The sequence below is a fragment of the Cetorhinus maximus genome, chromosome 14, assembly GCF_964194155.1.
Source record: "Cetorhinus maximus chromosome 14, sCetMax3.hap1.1, whole genome shotgun sequence".
Classification (NCBI taxonomy): Eukaryota; Metazoa; Chordata; class Chondrichthyes; order Lamniformes; family Cetorhinidae; genus Cetorhinus; species Cetorhinus maximus.
In genome coordinates, this window is record NC_135892.1 from 115,077,430 (window position 1) to 115,098,490 (window position 21,061).

At 46.3% G+C, this 21,061-nt stretch overlaps 1 protein-coding gene across 1 annotated transcript in view; it reads left to right on the forward strand.

Moving 5' to 3' along the window:
- The first annotated feature begins 227 nt into the window (after positions 1-227).
- LOC144690013 (protein-tyrosine kinase 2-beta-like) overlaps positions 228-21,061 on the forward strand; it is a 156,189-nt gene continuing 135,355 nt past the window's right edge. Inside the window, exon 1 of the mRNA XM_078557544.1 lies at positions 228-330. The gene's annotated coding sequence lies outside the window, so the exon portion shown is untranslated. The remainder of the gene's footprint in view (positions 331-21,061) is intronic.

A 21,061-nucleotide genomic window follows, 5' to 3' on the forward strand; every position in this document is an offset into this window, starting at 1 on the left:
ACAAAATCTCAGAATACTTATGCACCCACGTTAACTGCACAATGACTTTAGGGCGTTGTCCACCCTGAAAATGAAGGCTCCAAATTCTGACTGTGCTGCACACCGTATGGGCAGGAGGTGCTGGCTGGGATACATGCCTTCAGAAGCTGTGCTTCTTTTCTGAACTTTAAGGTAAGCGAGTCGCAAAGCACCAGGAAATAACTGCAAATTCTTGAAGGCGTGGCTTTCTGTGATAGACAGCATTTTTTTTGTTAATTCTGTGAAGAGTTCCTCAGTGACAGTCTTCACCTGCGACTTTGAGTTTATGACAAGGGAGCACCTTGACTCTCGGTGAGTAAAATTCTAGCACAGTGGTAAACTAGAAGGGCCACAGTTTGTGGTGAAATGGTATTAATATTCGAATGCTAAAGCAAGGAGCTCACTCCCTCAACAGCTGGCCAATACCCGAACAACCAACCCAGCCTCTGAATCAGGAAGTAGGTGTGTGTTGAGTATACTGGCCCTGTGTGTGTTGGGTATACTGCACTAGCCCTGTGTGTGTTGGGTATACTGGCCCTGTGTGTGTTGGGTATACTGCACTAGCCCTGTGTGTGTTGGGTATACTGGCCCTGTATGTGTTGGGTATACTGGCCCTGTGTGTGTTGGGTATACTGGCCCTGTGTGTATTGGGTATACTGCACTAGCCCTGTGTGTGTTGGGTTTACTGCACTAGCCCTGTGTGTGTTGGGTATACTGCACTAGCCCTGTGTGTGTTGGGTATACTGCACTGGCCCTGTGTGTGTTGGGTATACTGCACTGGCCCTGTGTGTGTTGGGTATACTGCACTGGCCCTGTGTGTGTCGGGTATACTGCACTGGCCCTGTGTGTGTTGGGTATATTGCACTGGCCGTGTGTGTGTTCGATATACTGGCCCTGTGTGTGTTGGGTATATTGCATTGGCCCTGTGTGTGTTCAGTATACTGGCCCTGTGTGTGTTGAGTATACTGGCTCTGTGTGTGTTGGGTATAGTGCACTGGCCCTGTGTGTGTTGGGTATACTGGCCCTGTGTGTGTTGGATATACAGCACTGGCCCTGTGTGTGTTGGATATACAGCACTGGCCCTGTGTGTGTTGGGTGTACTGCACTGGCTCTGTGTGTGTTGGGTATATTGCACTGACTCTGTGTGTGTTCAGTATACTGGCCCTGTGTGTGTTGGGTATATTGCACTGGCTCTGTGTGTGTTCAGTATACTGGCCCTGTGTGTGTTGGGTATACTGCACTGGCCCTGTGTGTGTTGGGTATACTGGCCCTGTGTGTGTTCAATATACTGGCCCTGTGTATGTTGGGTACACTGGCTCTGTGTGTGGTGGGTATACTGCACTGGCCCTGTGTGTGTTGGGCATACTGCACTGGCCCTGTGTGTGTTGGGTATACTGCACTGGCCCTGTGTGTGTTGGGTATACTGCACTGGCCTGTGTGTGTTGGGTATACTGCACTGGCCCTGTGTGTGTTGGGTATACTGCACTGGCCTGTGTGTGTTGGGTATACTGCACTGGCCTGTGTGTGTTGGATGTACTGGCCCCGTGTGTGAGGGACCGATAGCCCTGTATGTGTTATCTCCAGGTTTAGGAAGGTATAAATGTCATGAGCAGGCACTTATCCTAAGTTATGGTCTCGGTCAAACATTGCAAAGAATAAAGAGTGAGATCCATTTTAATGCTCAAAGCTTTGTTAGAGTTCGGGCTTGGTTACAAAAAGAAAACTTGTGGGTTTTTTTTAACCAAAGGCTGTGTTTGGTACATGCAACTTGACGGCATTGCCGCTTTTGAGAGTTGGCATCTATGAGCTGTACTCTGTTGAAAAAAAATTGGAATTTTTTGAAAAATTCCTGATGACCCAGCATGGTTTGGGTAGATGTTACTGTTAGTGTGTCATGCTCAGTCACACTGTCATTCCAGACAGAAGGTTGCTATCTATTCCTGTCAGCCATCTCCCCACTCCCCACCACCCCCACCCCCCAACCCCAAGACTGTGTTGTTTTTGCACTTTGGCAGTATGTGAACCAATCCCAGTTTAGAAACAGTGTTAAGGAAACAGAGAAACTGATAAAAAAAATGTACACGAAAATCTATTGAAAATGCCAAGGTGCTTAATTTGTATCGATGGATAGACTGTGATGAATAGGGGTAAGTTGCACATTTATTAAGAAGACATTTTTCAAGAGATATAACTGTTGATCACAACTTAAATTGCCCCTCTCTATCCTGTAACCTCCTCCAGCCAAACAACACCCCCATCTCTGTAATCTCCTCTGTACGCTCTCAATCCAACCCTCTTCCCTATCTCTATAATTTTCTCCAGCCTCACGACCCTCCCTATCTCTGTAACTTTCATTAGTCCCTATAACCCTCTTAGATCTCTGCGTCCCTCTAATCCAGGCCTCTTGAGCATCCTCAGTTTCTATTGCTCCACCTTGGTGGCCATGCCTTCAATCTCTTTGGCCCTAAGCCCTGGAATTCCCCCCCTAAACCTCTCCATCTCTCTCCCCTCCTTTTACGATGCTTCTTAAAACCTATCCCTTTGACTGAGCTTTTGGTCACCTGTCTCCAATATCTCCGAATATGGCTTGGTGTCAAATTTTGTTTGATAATGCTCCTATGAAGCATCTTGGGAGGTTTAACTATGTTAAAGGTTCTCTTCAAATACAAGTAGTTGTCAATGTGTTGTTGCAAAGTAATTGATTCCGACTAAGGCCAGTGACCTCGGCTGTTGGTTCTGTAAGGGAAAGATTAAATGTAATGGTGAGGGTAAGTGATTTGTTTGCCTATGCATGTCGACAGTCACTACAGCTAAGGTGTCTCACTGGCTGAATGCTGCAGTTCGCTATAGAATATTGTCCACATAGTAACTATACTTACTTCTGGGTGTATCTTAGGAATAACCAGGTTTGTATTTACCCTCAATTTCGAAATTCAAGGGATCAGTTTTTTTTTTCTTCATTTCATGGGATGTGGGCATTGCTGGCTGGGCCAACATTTATTGCCCATCCCCAATTTCCCTTGAGAAGATGGTGGTGGTGAGCTGCCTTCTTGAACCGCTGCAGTCCATGTGGTGTAGGTACATCCACAGTGCTGTTAGGGAGGGAGTTCCAGGATTTTGACCCAGTGACAGGGAAGGAACAGCGATATATTTCCAAGTCAGGATGGTGAGTGGCTTGGAGGGGAACTTCCAGTTGGTTGTGTTCCCATGTGTCTGCTGCCCTTGTCCTTCTAGATGGTAGTGGTCGTGGGTTTGGAAGGTGCTGTCTAAGGAGCCTTGGTGAATTCCTGCAATGCATCTTGTAGATGGTACACACTGCTGCTACTGTGCGTCAGTGGTGGAGGGAGTGAATGTTTGTGGATGTGGTGCCAATCAAGTGGGCTGCTTTGTCCTGGTTGGTGTCAAGCTTCTTGAGTGTTGTTCCTCATCCAGGCAAGAGGAGAATATTCCATCACACTCCTAACTTGTGTCTTGTAGATGGTGGACAGGCTTTGGAGAGTCAGGAGGTGAGTTTTATGAAACATGCAAGATTCCTAGCCTCTGACCTGCTCTTGTAGCCAAAGTATTTATATGGCTGGTCCAGTTCAGTTTCTGGTCAATGGTAGCCCTCAGGATGTTGATAGTGGGGGATTCAGTGATGGTAATGCCATTGAATGTCGAGGGGCGATGGTTGGATTCTGTCTTGTTGGAGATGGTCGTTGCCTGGCACTTGTGTGGCGTGAATGTTACTTGCCACTTGTCAGCCCAAGCCTGGATATTGTCCAGGTCTTGCTGCATTTCGACATGAACTGCTTCAGTATCTGAGGAGTCGCGAATGGTGCTGAACATTGTGCAATCATCAGCGAACATCCCCACTTCTGACCTTATGATGGAAGGAAGGTCATTGATGAAACAGCTTAAGATGGTTGGGCTGAGGACACTACCCTGAGGAACTCCTGCGGTGATGTCCTGGAGCTGAGATGACTGACCTCCAACAACCACAACCACCTTCCTTTGTGCTCGGTATGACTCCAACCAGCGGAGAGTTTTCCCCCGATTTCCATTGACTCCAGGTTTGCTAGGGCTCCTTGATGCCACATTAGGTCAAATGCTGCTTTGATGCCAAGGGCAGTCACTCTCACCTCACCCCTGGAGTTCAGCTCTTTTGTCCATGTTTGAACCAAGGCTGTAATGAGGTCAGGAGCTGAGTGGCCCTGGCAGAACCCAAACTGGGCGTCAGTGAGCAGGTTATTGCTAAGCAAGTGCTGCTTGATAACACTGTTGATGACCCATTGCATTGTTTTACTGATGATGGAGAGTAAACTGATGGGGTGGTAATTGGCCGAGTTGGATTTGTCCTGCTTTTTGTGGAAAGGACAGTTTCCCGCATTGCCGGTTAGATGCCAGTGAGGTGTTAAAAATAATGAAGGATTTGACAGCGAGACAAAGCTCCCTCTGGTCAGGGGAGTGCAGAACAAGGGGGCAGAATCTTAAATTTAGAGCCAGACTGTTTAGGAGTGAAATCAGGAAGCACTTCCTCACACAAAGGGTACTGAAAATCTGGAACTATCTCCCCCAAAAGAAGCTGTGAATGCTGGGGGACAATTAATATTGTCAATACTGAAAACGCTAGGTTTGTTGGGTAAGGGCATTAACCATTATGGAGTAAAGATGCATTACTTAGCGCATGGGATTGGGGGTAGTGTATTGAGACAGATAGAAAACTGGTTGACAGACAGGAAACAAAGAGCAGGAATAAATGGGTCTTTTTCCGAATGGCAGGCAGTGACTAGTGGGGTACCACAGGGATCGGTGCTGGAACCCCAGCTATTCACAATATATATTAATGATTTAGGTGAGGGAATTAAATGTAATATCTCCAAATTTGCAGATGACACAAAGCTGGGTGGGAGGGTGAGCTGTGAGGAGGATGCAGAGATGCTTCAGTGTGATTTGGACAAGCTGAGTGAGTGGGCAAATGCATGGCAGATGCAGTATAATGTAGATAAATGTGAGGTTATCCACTTTGGTAGCAAAAACAGGAAGGTAGATTATTATCTGAATGGCTATAAATTGAGAGAGGGGAATGTGCAACGAGACCTGGGTGTCCTCGTACACCAGTCGCTGAAGGTAAGTATGCAGGTGCAGCAGGCGGTAAAGAAGGCAAATGGTATGTTGGCCTTCATAGCCAGAGGATTCGAGTACAAGAACAGGGATGTCTTGCTGCAATTATACAGGGCCTTGGTGAGACCACACCTGGAATATTGTGTGCAGCTTTGGTCTCCTTATCTGAGGAAAGATGTTCTTGCTATAGAGGGAGTGCAACGAAGGTTTACCAGACTGAATCCTGGGATGGCGGGACTGACATATGAGGAGAGATTGAGTCGATTAGGATTATATTCGCTGGAGTTCAGAAGAATGAAGGGGGATGTCATAGAAACCCATAAAATTCTAACAGGACTAGACAGGGTAGATGCAGGAAGGATGTTCCCGATGTTGGGGGAGTCCAGAACCAGGGTCACAGTCTGAGGATACAGGGTAGACCATTTAGGACTGAGATGAGGAGAAATTTCTTCACCCAGAGAGTGGTGAGCCTGTGGAATTCGCTACCACAGAAAGTAGTTGAGGCTAAAACATTGTATGTTTTCAAGAAGGAGTTAGGTATAGCTCTTGGGGTGAAAAGGATCAAAGGGTATGGGGAGAAAGCTGGAGCAGGCTATTCAGTTGGATGATCAGCCATGATCATAATGAATGGTGGAGCAGGCTTGAAGGGCCGAATGGCCTACTCCTGCTCCTAGTTTCTATGTTTCTATGCTTCCATGAGATATAGGCATTTCACGACATAATAAAATGGCAGAACAGACTCAAAGGACTGAATGACCTCCTCCTGATCTTAAGTGATAATTAATTTCCTACAAAGTATTAATTTTGAGGAAGGAAAAATCTGGGTAGCTGAAGTAGATCATTGAATGTATTTTAGTGCAGCCACCTCTGCGATTTCCTGTATAGTAAGATCCCGATCCGTTATCCCAAAGTTCTGATGATGCCCTGGATGTAGAAAGTGATGCTTGATGGGATCACAATCATCAGAATCATCCCTAAGGAGAGAAACTGCATTTCTTTAGCACCTTTTACATCCTCAGGAAGTTTTAACGTGATTCATGACCAATGAATTCCCATTTGAAGTGTAGTCATGGTTTAATGCCGGAAGCAGAGCTGCTAATTTATACATCACACTGTCCCACAGGCAGGAATGAAGTAAACCACCAGAAAGTCTATTGTGGTGATGCTTGTTAAGCAATAAATGTTGGCCAGGACATATTGAGTGTTCCCAGCTCCTCTTCTTCGAGTGCCATGGCATCTCTTCTGTCCACAGCAGCATAGACGAGACGTCAGCAGAGTCTTTCATCCAAAAGATGGGACCTCCAACAGTGCAGCACTCCCTCTGTACTGCATAGAAACATCAACTATCTTATGTCCTCAAATTTAAGGACTGTGATTGTGCTACAGTGTACAAGCAGTTAGGAGCTGTATTTAATCCCTTCCTCCCTATCTGCTCTCTCCCTCTCTTCGAGGTAATGACTGATGCTGGGATACAACTCATGGCTGATAACTGCCCTTTGATCCCTAGGCCATGTGGTTATGTTAAGTTTAACAGCCTAGATAGAGTGTAGAAAGGTTATACCAGTGTGTGTGAGTGAATGCTGAGGAGCAGTGAGCCTGGTCTAAGTTCTGTCAGCTCCACTAATCGCAAACATGGATCTTCTAGTCACAAGTGCAAAATGTTTTAGTTGACGGGCAATATGATCGGCGCAGGCTTGGAGGGCCGAAGGGCCTGTTCCTGTGCTGTACTTTTCTTTGTTCTTTTGTTCTTTGAGGTGAGCAAACCTGGCCAATTGTAGGATCCTCATTGTATCTGCGGACCCCAGTGGAGAGCAGATTAACACCGAGAGGCTAGTGGTTGATGCTGGGGTATATGCCTGAGCATCACACAATGTCCATCCATTCACTGAGACACTGATGAAACTCGCTCTAATTCTCTGTAATGCAACTGTCATCCTTTCACATTGTTGCCTTTTCCTCATCACACCTCGCGTTACCTTCTCTCAACTTTGTAGCAGCCAATCTGTGCACAGCAAGCTCCCACAAACAGCAACATGATAAACGACCTAATGATCTGTTTCAGTGGCTAAAAGCAAAAAACTGCGGATGCTGGAAATCCAAAAGAAAAATAAAAAATAAAATATTTTATATCTGTTTTAGTGGTGTTGCCTGAGGGATAAATATTGTTGAGTGCACTGGGAGAGCTTCTCTGTCATTCTTTGAATTGGGGTCACTCACATCCACCTGAGAGCCAGACTGAGCCTTGGTTTAACATTTCATCTCAAAAAAGAACTGGGTTTGAAGTAATGGTTTAGATACTTTGGCTAGAATAGAATACAGCTGGTAAAAGATTCGCTTCAAGAGCGTCGGGTGCTGAATGTGGGGTAGGATGTGGCTTTTTGAGCATCATGCAAATCTATGAAATGGAAAGAAAGTTTGGTTTCCACCTGAGACGAGAAATGTGATAATGTCAGGGACAAGGAAGAGACTCCCAGCAGAAAGCAACACTGCTGCATTGATCAACCCACTGCAAAACGAGAAGGATAAAAATAATCTGGTTGGAAATTGAGATTACAGAAGAGGAAATTTCAGGTTTCATATACTAAGGGCAGACAGTGAGCTCCTGGCAAAGCCAGAGGTGTGTCTGTGGAGGGAATCTGGTCAGTGTTAAATACCAAAGTGTGAAGATGGATCTTAATATGGAGTTTCCCTAGGTTTACTTCTGTTGTTCTGAGTGTTTATACAGAAACTTCCATCAAAAGTGTGAATAATAGGAGTAATGTTCCTGTACAAAGCAAAAACAGAGAGGTACAGCAGGTCAGTGTGCATCTGTGGAGAGAATGGATGGATTCGCATTTCGGGTATGGACCCTTTCTCAGAACTGGATGAGTGCAGCTCCAACAATGCTCGACAAGCTCAACACCATCCAGGACAAAGCAGCCCGCTTGATTGGCACCACATCCACAAACATTCACTCCCTCCACCACCGACACACAGTAGCAGCAGTGTGTACCATCTACAAGATGCACTGCCGAAACTCACCAAGGCTCCATAGACAGCACCTTCTGAACCCACGACCACTACCATCTAGAAGGACAAGGGCAGCAGACACATAGGAACACCACCACCTGGAAGTTCCCCTCCAAGCCACTCACCATCCTGACTTGGAAATATATCGCCGTTCCTTCACTGTCACTGGGTCAAAATCCTGGAACTCCCTCCCTAACAGCACTGCGGATGTACCTACACCACAGGGACTACAGCGGTTCAAGAAGGCAGCTCACCACCACCTTCTCAAGGGCAATTGGGGATGGGCAATAAATGCTGGCCCAGTCAGCGATGTCCACATCCAATGAATGAATAATTTAAAAAAGAGGTGGACAGTCAATTAATCGGATAAAGCAACCCGCTTGATTGGCACTACATCTACCACCTTCAACATCCACTCCCTCCACCATCAATGCACAGTGTGTACCATCTACAAGATGCACTGCAGAAACTCACCAAGGCTCCTTTGACAGCACCTTCTAAACCTGTGACTTTGACCAAGGACATACATATCAGGAGTTATTGTGAAATTGTGCTTGATGAGTTTTGTATGTTGGATATTTGTACAGGATTTTCCCTCAGAATCCATCTTGAAGCAGATTTTCAGGGCTTGTGAAGGGAAGAGGTTTTTATTGGCCTGATTTGTCCTGACTCTGTTTTATTGAGATGCTATAGAATAGAATTGGGATTCTTGGATTGAATCCCAAGATTGATTCAGTGGGTAGCTCTCTTGTCTCTGAGTCTGATGGTAGTGAGCTCCAATCCCACTCCATTCCAACAATAAGGTGAAATGGTTGTGAGATTAAACAAGGGCCCTACCTGCCCTCTAAATGTAAATTCTCTAGTGACACTTTTATAAGAAGAGCGAGGGAGTTCTCCCAAGTGCCCTGACCAATGCCTATCCCCTTACCAACATCACTGAAATAGATTCTATGGCTATTTATCTCACACTTGTTTGTAGAATCTTGCTGTGCACAAGTTGGCTGTTGTGCGTTCCTACGTGACTACCCGTGAAGAAGTTGATTAATTGCCTATGAAAAGTTTTGCAGCATCCTGTAGTTGTGAACGACGTTATAAAAATGGAAGCTCCTCCTTAAATAGCAGTGCTTAGTTCGTGAAAATTGGATATTTTTATCGAGGTTATGCTATTCACTGTTGTATGATAGATGAAGTTGTTCCTCTTAAACACAGCGCAATTCTCAGCCATAACAACAGTTGAAAGAAAAAACTCCTCGAGTGTGAGAGTGAGGGACAGGCAGACATGCCAGTACATGGCTTGCTGTTAGCTCCTTTGTCAAGTTCTGTAGCAAGCTTGGGCTTATTGCTGCCAAAGAATCATACGCAGTCAAGTCTCCGAGTCCAGAATGTATCACAGCTACAGGGTGGGATGTGACTGTATTGCAGACGTGTGGTAAGAAAAGAAAGCCCTGTGCGCTTTCTGTTGGTAATTTCAATTAAAGTTCCTCAATTTTGCAATTTCACGTTTCCGATCCGAGCTGCTGCGAAAATTGATACGTTGGCTTCAAATCTGAATTCTAGTTCTGATTGATTATCCTATTCTGACAAGCAAGGGGAAGTGTATTAGCTTTGTTACTGGAGTCGTAATCCAGGGGTCTGGGCTAATGATCCACATACCATGAGTTCAAATCCCAAGAAGGGCAGTTTGAGGATTTGAATTCAGTTTTAAAATGCTGGCCCCCCCCCCGGTAAAAGTGACTGTGAAGTTGTTTTGTTGTAAGAAGTGCACCTGGTTCACTAACATCCTGTCGGGAAGGAAATCTGCTGTCCTTTGCCAATCTGGGCCTATATGGCACTCTAGTCCCACACCAACATGGTTGACTCTGAAGTGGCCAAACCAGCCATTGAATTGCCACTGATATGTCAGTCTTGCCAGAGATGCCCACATTTCAAGGATTTAAAAAAATAGATATTATCCAGTTGTGGTTTGTGATGAGTTGAAGCAGCCATATCAGCTGACAGTTGAGCTACACCAAGCAAACAATGAATCAGGGGCTGGGCTGACACTCCATTTCCCTGGAACCCTGCATCCGGTAGATGAGGAGTCTGAGTTGACTAATGCTCCCACTCATTTCCACTCCTCACCCTGATAGCTGTGAGTTTTACATTCCAGCCTTGGCCCACGACTCCACACACCTCACGCTGAGCCATGCACAGGTGTCCTTCACATTCAAATGTTCCTTGGATGTTACTGAAAAGAGAGACATGTTGCTGAAGCTTTTCACCTTGCACTCATCAGGACAAACACAAGAATGCCAAATTTCAAACGATCATAGCAATTAATACTACAGGAGAAAAGGGTGCTGATTGGTTGGGAAGTCAACCTTGATTGGCCGAGGTGTTGCCATGGAGAAAACCATGTCCTGCAAATGATAAGATTTAAAATAGATTTGAGAAGAATAGGACCTTGTTGCACAAATAAGCAGATAATTAAAAATGTCAGGGCAAGAAGATAAAACCACAAAAAGGTTTTGTATATAGAGGCTTAGACTGCAACAACAACTTTCATTTACATAGCAACTTCTAATATAATAAACACCCCAAGAGATTTCACAAGGGAGTACATCTGACCAAAATTGACGCTGAACAAAAGAAGCTGATATTAGGGCAGGTGACTAAAACCTGGTCAAAGAGTTAGACTTTAAGGAGCATCTTAAAGGAGGGGAGAGACGGAGAGGTTTGGTGGGGTGGGGGGGGGAATTCCAGGGCTTAGGGCCCAGGCAGCTGAAGGCACAGCCACCAATGGTGGAGTGATTAAAATCGGGGAGGCACAAGAGATCAGGCTTAGAGGAGTGCAGAGACCTCATAGGGTTGTAGGACTGGAGATGATTACAGAGATAGGGAACAACAAGGCTATAGAGGGATTTGAAAAGAAGGATGTGCATTTTAAAACTGGGGCAGTGGCGGACCGTGGGAACTAGTGTAGGTCAGAGCGTACAGGGGGTGATAAATGAATGGGACGTGGTACATGTTAAAATGTGGGCAGCAGGATTTTGGATGAGCTGAAGTTTAAGAAGGCTGCGAGATGGGAGTCTGGCCAGGAGACCATTGGAATAATCACTTAAACAACAAAGGAAGGAGGGGATGCTGAATTTGTATGAGCCTCCAGTTAGGCCACAGTTAGAGCATTGTCACCAGTCCTGTACAGCCCATTGTGTGAAGGGAAAAAATGGAAAAGATGCAATGTTGATTCAGCAGCTCGTTACTGGTGATGCTGGGTTAAGCGAGGGAGCCTTCAGAATATTGGAGATCATTTTCACTAGCGCTGACGTCTTCAAGTTGTTAATGACCAGGTAACTAGTGTAGCTAACTAGGCAGATTGTAATTGGGGTGGCAGTAGAAGGGAAACTCTTAAAATCAACAGATAGGTTGTTTTTAATGGCTAGTGAGATGACATCAATCTAGAAAAATCAAACAAGGGAGAGCTGTAGAGAGGTTCGGAGAAAGGTTCACAAAGAGAGTGATTAGTTTGACATTTTTTGGTCTTTTTATTTTGGCGATATTTTAGGCCTTGCTGTCCTCAATGAACACTCGATAGTCTGACTTTCATAATCTCATTCACTGGCTGAAATATCCAGGATAATAAACAAAACCTTTTAGCTACTGGTTCAATCTCCTATCTTCTTCAGATCTTTGAGGGTTGAAAGGATAACATTACACTCATCCTGGATTTAGGCTTTGCTGAAAAATTAATTTGTTGAACAGTAGATGTATAAACAAATAATTGGTGTACTGTGCTCACAGTAGATCATAAAAATGGGAATAGGCCATTCAGCCCATTGAGCCTGTTCTGCCATTCAAAAAGATCATGGCTGATCTGATGGTGGTCTTTACTCCACTTTTATTCCTGCCCCTCTCCCCCATAACCCTTGACCCCCTTGTCGATCAAAAATCTGTCTAACTCAACTGTGAATATATTCAATGACCTGGCATTCACTGCTTACTGGGGAAGAGAATTCCAAACACTAACGACCCTCTCAGAGAAGAAATTCCTCCTCATCTCCATCTTAATTGGAAGACACATTATTATGAAACTGTGCCCCCAAGTTCTAGATTCCCCCACAAGAGGAGACACCCTCTCAGCATCTACCCTGAGAAGCCCCCTATGTTTCAATAAGAAATGTGCACCAACCGCAAGATGCACTGCAGAAACTCACCAAGGGTCCTTAGACAGCACCTTCCAAACCCACGACCACTACCATCTAGAAGGACAAGGGCAGCAGATAAATGGGAACACCACCACCTGGAAGATGGTTTTAAACTAAATAGTAGGGGCAAGGGATCAAATTTGGGAAGATGTGATAAATCAAACAGCAGAGACAAGACAAAAGAGAAAGGTATTACGGGAAATGAGAAACAGACCATGACAGGAGGGGATAGAGGGTACAAATCTAACAGTAAATCAACAGATGAAACTAGAGGTTATAAAAGGATAAAACTAAAAGCTCTGTATCTGATTGCACATAGCATTCAAAACAAAACAGATGAACTGAGAGTGCACATGGAAATAAATAATTGCGATTTGATAGCCATTATGGAGACAGAGCTGCAGGAGGACATGGACTGGGACCTGAATATTGAAGGGAACAGGATATTTAGGAAGGACAGGAAGCAATGATAAGGTGGAGAGGTGGCTCTGTTGGTTAATGATGGTATTAGCAGAACAGAGAGAGGTGACCTAACTTCAAGAAAACCGGATGTGGAAATGGTTTGGGTAGAGATGAGTATTGGTAAAGGTAAGAAGTCACTTGTGGGAGTTGTGTACAGATCCCCTAACAGTAACCACATGGTCGGGTGGAGAACAAAGGAAGAAATAACTGGAGCTTGTCAGAAAGGCACAGTGATAATCATGGGAGATTTTACTTTACAAATAGACTGGAAAAGTCAGATGGGCAAAGATAGCCTAGATAAGGAGTACATTGAATGTTTTTGGGATAGTTTCTTAGAACAGCAGGTTCTGGAGCCAACCAGAGAGCAGGCTATACTAGACCTGGTATTGTGCCATGGGATGGGGGTAATTAATGATCTCATAGTGAAGATGCCCATAGGTAGCAGTGACCATAATATGATTGAATTTTACATTCAGTTTGAGGGAGAGAGGAGTGGGTCCAAGACTATGTTGTAAAACTTAAATAGGGGCAATTAGGAGGGCATGAAAGCTGAGCTGGCTGAAGTGAATTCGCAAATTAGGTGAAGGGATAATCAATAGAGATGCAGTGGCTAATATTTAAGGGGATATTTCAGAATACACAGAATAGATACATTCCAATGAGTAAGAAAAAGTCCAAGGGACAGACACACCATCCACGGTTAGCTAGAAAGATTAAAGATAGTATAAAACTCAAAGAACAAGCAAATAATTGCGTAAAGATAGATGGAAGGCTAGAAAGTTGGAAAGAATATAAGGAACAGCAAATAATGACTAAAAGACTAATAAGGAGGGAAAAAATAGTGCATGAGAGAAAGCTAGCCAGAAATATAAAAACAGATAGTAAGAGTTCTTGTAAATGTTTGAAAAAGAAGAGAGTTAACAAAGTGAACATTGGTCCTATAGAAAGTAAGTCTGGAGAATTGATAATGGAAAACATGGAGATGGCAGGTGAATTGAACAGGTATTTTGCATCAGTTTTCACTAAAGAAGTTACAAGCAACATTCCAGAAAGAGCCATAAACCAGAAAATGGAAGTGGGGAAGGAAGTCAGGAAAATTACAGTAATCAGAGAAGTGGTACTGGGTAAATTGTTGGAGCAGTGGGTTGACAAGTGCCCGGGTCCTGATGAATTTCATCCTAGGGTCTTAAAATAAGTGTCTAGTGAGATAGTTGATGCATTGGTTTTAATTTTGCAAAACTCCCTAGATTCGGGGAAGGTCCCATTAGATTGGAAGATAGCAAATGTAACTGCACTATTCAAAAAGGGAGATAGACAGAAAGAAGGAAACTACAGACCAGTTAGCTTAACATCTGTCGTAGGGAAAATGTTAGAAGATATTATTAAAGAAGTTATAGCAGGTCACTTGGATAAACTCAAGGTCATCAGGCAGAGTCAACATGGTTTTGTGAAAGGGAAATCATGTTTAACCAACTTATTGAAGTTCTTTGAGGAAGTAACGTGTGTTACTGGATAAAGGGGAACCGGTGAATGTTCTGTACTTAGATTTCCAGTAGGTATTTGATAAGGTGCCACATCAAAGGTTATTGCGAAACATAAAAGCTCATGGTGTAGGGGGTAACATATTGGCATGGATAGAAGATTGGCTGGCTAACAGGAAGCAGAGAGTTGGCATAAATGGGTCGTCTTCAGATTGGCAGGATGTAACGAGTGATGTGCCACAGGGGTCAGTGCTGGGGCCTCAACTGTTTACAATTTATATAAATGACTTGGATGAAGGGTTAGATGGGATGGTTGCCAAATTTGCTGATGACACACAAAATAGGTAGGAAACTAAGTTGTGAAGAGGACATGAGGAGGCTATAAACAGATATAGATAGTATAAATGAGCGGGCAAAGATCTGGCAAATGGAGTATAATGTGGGAAAATGTGAAATTGTCCATTTTGGCAGGAAGAATAAAAGAGGAGCATATTATCTAAATGGTGAGACATTGCAAAGCTCTGAGATGCAGAGGGATCTGGGTGTCTTAATGCATGAATCATAAAAGGCTAGTATGCAGGTACAGCAGGTAATTAAGAAAGTTATTGCAATATTATCAGTTATTGTGAGGGGAATTGAATACAAAAGTAGGGAGGTTATGCTTCAGTTGTACAGGGTGCTACTGAGACCACATCTGGAGTACTGTGTACGGTATTTGTCACCTTATTTAAGAAAGGACGTAAATGCATTGGAAGCAGTTCAGAGAAGGTTTACCAGACTAATAGTTGGAATGGGTGGATTGTCTTATGAGGAAAGGTTGGACAGACTAGGCTTGTATCCGTTGGCGTTTAGAAGAGTAAGAGGTGACTTGATTGAAACATATAAGATCCTGAGGGGACTTGACAGGGTGGATGTGGAGAGGATGTTTCCTATTGTGGGAGAATCTAGAACTAGGGGTCACTGTTTAAAAATAAGGGGTCACCCATTTAAAATAGAGATGAGGAGAAATGTTTTCACTGAGGGTCGTGAGTCTTTGGAACTCTCTTCCTGAAAAGGTGGTGGAAGCAGAGTCTGAATATTTTTAAGGCAGAGGTGGATAGATTCTTTGTAAGCAAGGGGGTGATAGTTTATCGGCAGTAGGTGGGATGCAGATATCAGGGCCAGAATCTTGACCTCGATGGGCGGGCGGGCCCCACCAGCTCAGCAGCGGGTGGGCAGCCGAACTCCACGGCTAAAACGGAGCCGGCTGCCATTTTTAGTGGGTGGGCCAATTAAGGCCCCGCCCAGCGGGCTGCCCGACGGGAAGCGCTAAGCGCTCCCTGTGTGGGGTCGGGGTGGTGGGGGGGGGAGATTCCCCATCTGTCAGAGTGCGCACTGCTCCCTGGGACTAAGTGCTGTCTCAGGGAGAGAACTGAATGTTTAAAAAACTTTAAAAATAGAGAAAGAAAAACATTATTAACACGTCCCCCCTCATGTGACACTCACACGAGATGGGACATGTTAATAAATATGAGTGAAGCTTTAATAAACTTTTTAAAAACTGAGTTGAAAAACTAAATTGAGGGAAGTGCAAGTGAAATGCTGCTTCACTTGAAAGGAGTGTTTGGGCCCTTGGACGGTGAGGAGAGGGGAAGTAAAAGGGCAGGTGTTGCACCTTCTGCGGTTGCATGGGAAGGTGCCGTGGGAGGGGACTGAGGTGTGGGGGGTGATGGAGGAGTGGACCAGGGTGTCCTGGAGGGAATGATCCCTACGGAATGCTGTCAGGGGGGGTGAAGGGAAGATGTGTTTGGTGGTGGCATCATGCTGGAGTTGGAGGAAATGGCGGAGGATGATCCTTTGAATGCAGAGGCTGGTGGGGTGATAAGTGAGGACAAGGGGGACCCTATCATGTTTCTGGGAGGGAGAGGAAGGCGTGAGGGCGGATGCGCAGGAGATGGGCCGGACATGGTTGAGGGACCTGTCAACCACCATGGGTGGGAAACCTCGGTTAAGGAAGAAGGAAGACATGTCAGAGGAACTGTTTTTGAAAGTGGCATCATCAGAACAGATGTGACGGAGTTTCAAAACTTTGTTTGACAGGGCCCTCAGCCGTGTCCGGCCCATCTCCCGCATATCCGCCCTCACACCTTCCTCTCCCTCCCAGAAACATGATAGGGTTCCCCCTTGTACTCACTTATCACCCCACCAGCCTCCGCATTCAAAGGATCATCCTCCGCCATTTCCGCCAACTCCAGCATGATGTCCCCACCAAACACATCTTCCCTTCACCCCCTCCCCACCGGCGGCATTCCGCAGGGATCGTTCCCTCCGTGACACCCTGGTCCACTCCTCCATCACCCCCTACACCTCAACCCCCTCCCACGGCACCTTCCCATGCAACCACAGAAGGTGCAACACCTGCCCCTTTACTTCCCCTCTCCTCACCGTCCAAGGGCCCAAACACTCCTTTCAAGTGAAGCAGCATTTCACTTGCACTTCCCTCAATTTAGTCTACTGCATTCGCTGCTCCCAATGCGGTTTCCTCTACATTGGAGAGACCAAATGCAGACTTGGTGACGGCTTTGCAGAACACCTTCAGTCTGTCCGCAAGCATGACCCAGACCTCCCTGTCGCTTGCCATTTTAACACTCCACCCTGCTCTCATGCCCACATGTCCGTCCTTGGCTTGCTGCATTGTTCCAGTGAAGCTCAACACAAACTGGAGGAACAGCACCTCATCTTCCGACTAGGCACTTTACAGCCTTCCAGACTGAATATTGAGTTCAACAATTTTAGATCATGAACTCTCTCCTCCATCCCCACCCCCTTTCCAATCCCCCCTTTTTTTTCCAATAATTTATATAGATTTTTCTTTTCCCACCTATTTTCATTATTTTTAAATGTATTTCCATCCATTGTTTTATCTCTACCTTTTAGCCTTTTTCAATTCCTTCCCCCCACCCCACCCCCACTAGGGCTATCTGTCCCTTACAAAATAAAAACAGAATTACCTGGAAAAACTCAGCAAGTCTGGCAGCATCGGCGGAGAAGAAATCAGTCAACGTTTCGAGCCCTCATGGCTCTTCGGCAGAACTGAAGCATAGTTTCAACAAGGGAGAAATATAAATTGGTTTAAGGTGGGTGGGGGGGAAGAGACACATTGAGGGTGTGGTGTGAGCAGATAATCAAAAGATGTCAGAGACAAAAGGGTCAAAGAGGTGTTGAAGGTGGTGGTCTTTGTCTGAGAAAAGTGCTAATTAAGAATGGAAAACAGGATATTCAAAGTACAGCTCTAGTGGGGGTGGGGTGGAAAGACTAAAGGTTTTAGTTTTAGATTTAAAAATAATGGAAATAGGTGGGGAAAGAAGAATCTATATAAATTATTAAAAAAAAAAGGCGGGTGGGGGGGGAAAAGAAACGGGGTGGGGATGGGGGGAGGGGGAGTTTAAGATCTAAAGTTGTTGAATTCAATATTCAGCCCAGAAGGCTGTAAAGTGCCTAGTCGGAAGATGAGGTGCTGTTCCTCCAGTTTGCGTTGGGCTTCACTGGAACAATGCAGCAAGCCAAGGACAGACATGTGGGCAAGAGAACAGGGTGGAGTGTTAAAATGGCAAGCGACAGGGAGGTTTGGGTCTTTCTTGCGGACAGACCGCAGGTGTTCCGCAAAACGGTCGCCCAGTTTGCGTTTGGTCTCTCCAATGTAGAGGAGACCCCATTGGGAGCAACGAATGCAGTAGACTAAGTTAGGGGAAATGCAAGTGAAATGCTGCTTCACTTGAAAGGAGTGTTTGGGCCCTTGGACGGTGAGGAGAGAGGAAGTGAAGGGGCAGGTGTTGCATCTTCTGCGTGGGCATGGGGAGGTGCCATAAGTGGGGGTTGAGGAGTAGGGGGTGATGGAGGAGTGGACCAGGGTGTCCCGGAGGGAACGATCCCTACGGAATGCCGTCAAGGGGGGTGAAGGGAAGATGTGTTTGGTGGTGGCATCATGCTGGAGTTGGCGGAAATGGCGGAGGATGATCCTTTGAATGCGGAGGCTGGTGGGGTGATAAGTGAGGACAAGGGGGACCCTATCATGTTTCTGGGAAGGAGGAGAAGGCGTGAGGGAGGATGCGCGGGATATGGGCCGGACACGGTTGAGGGCCCTGTCAACGACCGTGGATGGAAAACCTCGGTTAAGGAAGAAGGAGGACATGTCAGAGGAGCTGTTTTTGAAGGTAGCGTCATCAGAACAGATGCGACGGAGGCGAAGGAACTGAGAGAATGGGATGGAGTCTTTACAGGAAGCGGGGTGTGAGGAGCTGTAGTCGAGGTAGCTGTGGGAGTCGGTAGGCTTGTAATGGATATTGGTGGACAGTCTATCATCAGAAATTGAGACAGAGAGGTCAAGGAAGGGAAGAGAAGTGTCAGAGATGGACCATGCGAAGATGATGGAGGGGTGGAGATTGGAAGCAAAATTAATAAATTTTTCCAGGTCCCGACGAGAGCATGAAGCAGCACCGAAGTAATCATCGATGTACCGGAGAAAGAGTTGTGGGAGGGGGCCGGAGTAGGACTGGAACAAGGAATGTTCCACATACCCCATAAAGAGACAGGCATAGCTGGGGCCCATGCGGGTACTCATAGCCACACCTTTTATTTGGAGGAAGTGAGAGGAGTTAAAGGAGAAATTGTTCAGTGTGAGAACAAGTTCAGCCCAGACGGAGGAGAGTAGTGGTGGATGGGGATTGTTGGGGCCTCTGTTCAAGGAAGAAGCTAGGGGCCCTCAGACCATCCTGGTGGGGGATGGAGGTGTAGAGGGATTGGACATCCATGGTGAAGAGGAAGCGGTTGGGGCCAGGGAACTGGAAATTGTTGATGTGACGTAAGGTGTCAGAGGAATCACGGATGTAGGTGGGAAGGGACTGGACAAGGGGAGAGAGAAGGGAGTCAAGATAACGAGAAATGAGTTCCGTGGGGCAGGAACAGGCTGACACGATCGGTCTGCCAGGACAGTTCTGTTTGTGGATTTTGGGTAGGAGGTAGAAGCAGGCCGTCCGAGGTTGGGCGACTATCAAGTTGGAAGCTGTGGGAGGAAGATCTCCAGAGGAGATGAGGTCAGTGACAGTCCTGGAAACAATGGCTTGATGTTCTGTGGTGGGGTCATGGTCCAGGGAGAGGTAGGAGGAAACGTCTGCGAGTTGACGCTCAGCCTCCGCGAGGTAGAGGTCAATGCGCCAGACAACAACAGCACCACCCTTGTCAGCGGGTTTGATGACAATGTTGGGGTTGGACCTGAGAGAACGGAGTGCAGTAAGTTCAGAGAGAGACAGATTAGAGTGGGTGAGAGAAGCAGAGAAATTGAGACGGCTAATGTCACGCCGACAGTTCTCAATGAAAAGATCAAGAGAAGGTAAGAATCCAGAGGGAGGGGTCCAGGTGGAGGGAGAATATTGGAGGTGGGTAAAAGGATCCGTTGAACGGGGAGAGGACTCCTGCCCAAAGAAGTGAGCACGGAGACGAAGACGGCGGAAGAAGAGTTCAGCATCATGCCGAGCCCAAAATTCATTGAGATGAGGGCGTAAGGGTATGAAACTAAGTCCTTTGCTGAGCACTGAACGTTCAGCATCGGAGAGGGGAAGGTCAGGGGGTATAGTGAATACGCGGCTGGGGCTGGGATTGGAAGATGGGATGAGGACGGAGGGACAAGCAGGGGTGGAGGGTCCCCGATGGGTGTTGGAGTCGATGAGTTGTTGGAGCTTGCGTTCCTTAGCACTTGAGAGAAAGAGAAAAAGTTTCTTGTTGAGGCGACGGATGAGGCGAAGAATAAAATGAAACTGGGGGCACGCGCAGCTTTGAAAAAGGGTGCGGCGGTGCTGCTGGAGGGAGAGGTCGAGTGTGTTCATATGGCGGCGCATGGCACTGAGTGTGGATCTCAGAATGCGACGGGAACAGCAGTCCAAGAAACGTTTTATGTCCCGGAGATACTGTTCCCGTCGCATGGGCCCCAGCTATGCCTGTCTCTTTATGGGGTATGTGGAACATTCCTTGTTCCAGTCCTACTCCGGCCCCCTCCCACAACTCTTTCTCCGGTACATCGATGATTACTTCGGTGCTGCTTCATGCTCTCGTCGGGACCTGGAAAAATTTATTAATTTTGCTTCCAATCTCCACCCCTCCATCATCTTCACATGGTCCATCTCTGACACTTCTCTTCCCTTCCTTGACCTCTCTGTCTCAATTTCTGATGATAGACTGTCCACCAATATCCATTACAAGCCTACCGACTCCCACAGCTACCTCGACTACAGCTCCTCACACCCCGCTTCCTGTAAAGACTCCATCCCATTCTCTCAGTTCCTTCGCCTCCGTCGCATCTGTTCTGATGACGCTACCTTCAAAAACAGCTCCTCTGACATGTCCTCCTTCTTCCTTAACCGAGGTTTTCCATCCACGGTCGTTGACAGGGCCCTCAACCGTGTCCGGCCCATATCCCGCGCATCCTCCCTCACGCCTTCTCCTCCTTCCCAGAAACATGATAGGGTCCCCCTTGTCCTCACTTATCACCCCACCAGCCTCCGCATTCAAAGGATCATCCTCCGCCATTTCCGCCAACTCCAGCATGATGCCACCACCAAACACATCTTCCCTTCACCCCCCTTGACGGCATTCCGTAGGGATCGTTCCCTCCGGGACACCCTGGTCCACTCCTCCATCACCCCCTACTCCTCAACCCCCACTTATGGCACCTCCCCATGCCCACGCAGAAGATGCAACACCTGCCCCTTCACTTCCTCTCTCCTCACCGTCCAAGGGCCCAAACACTCCTTTCAAGTGAAGCAGCATTTC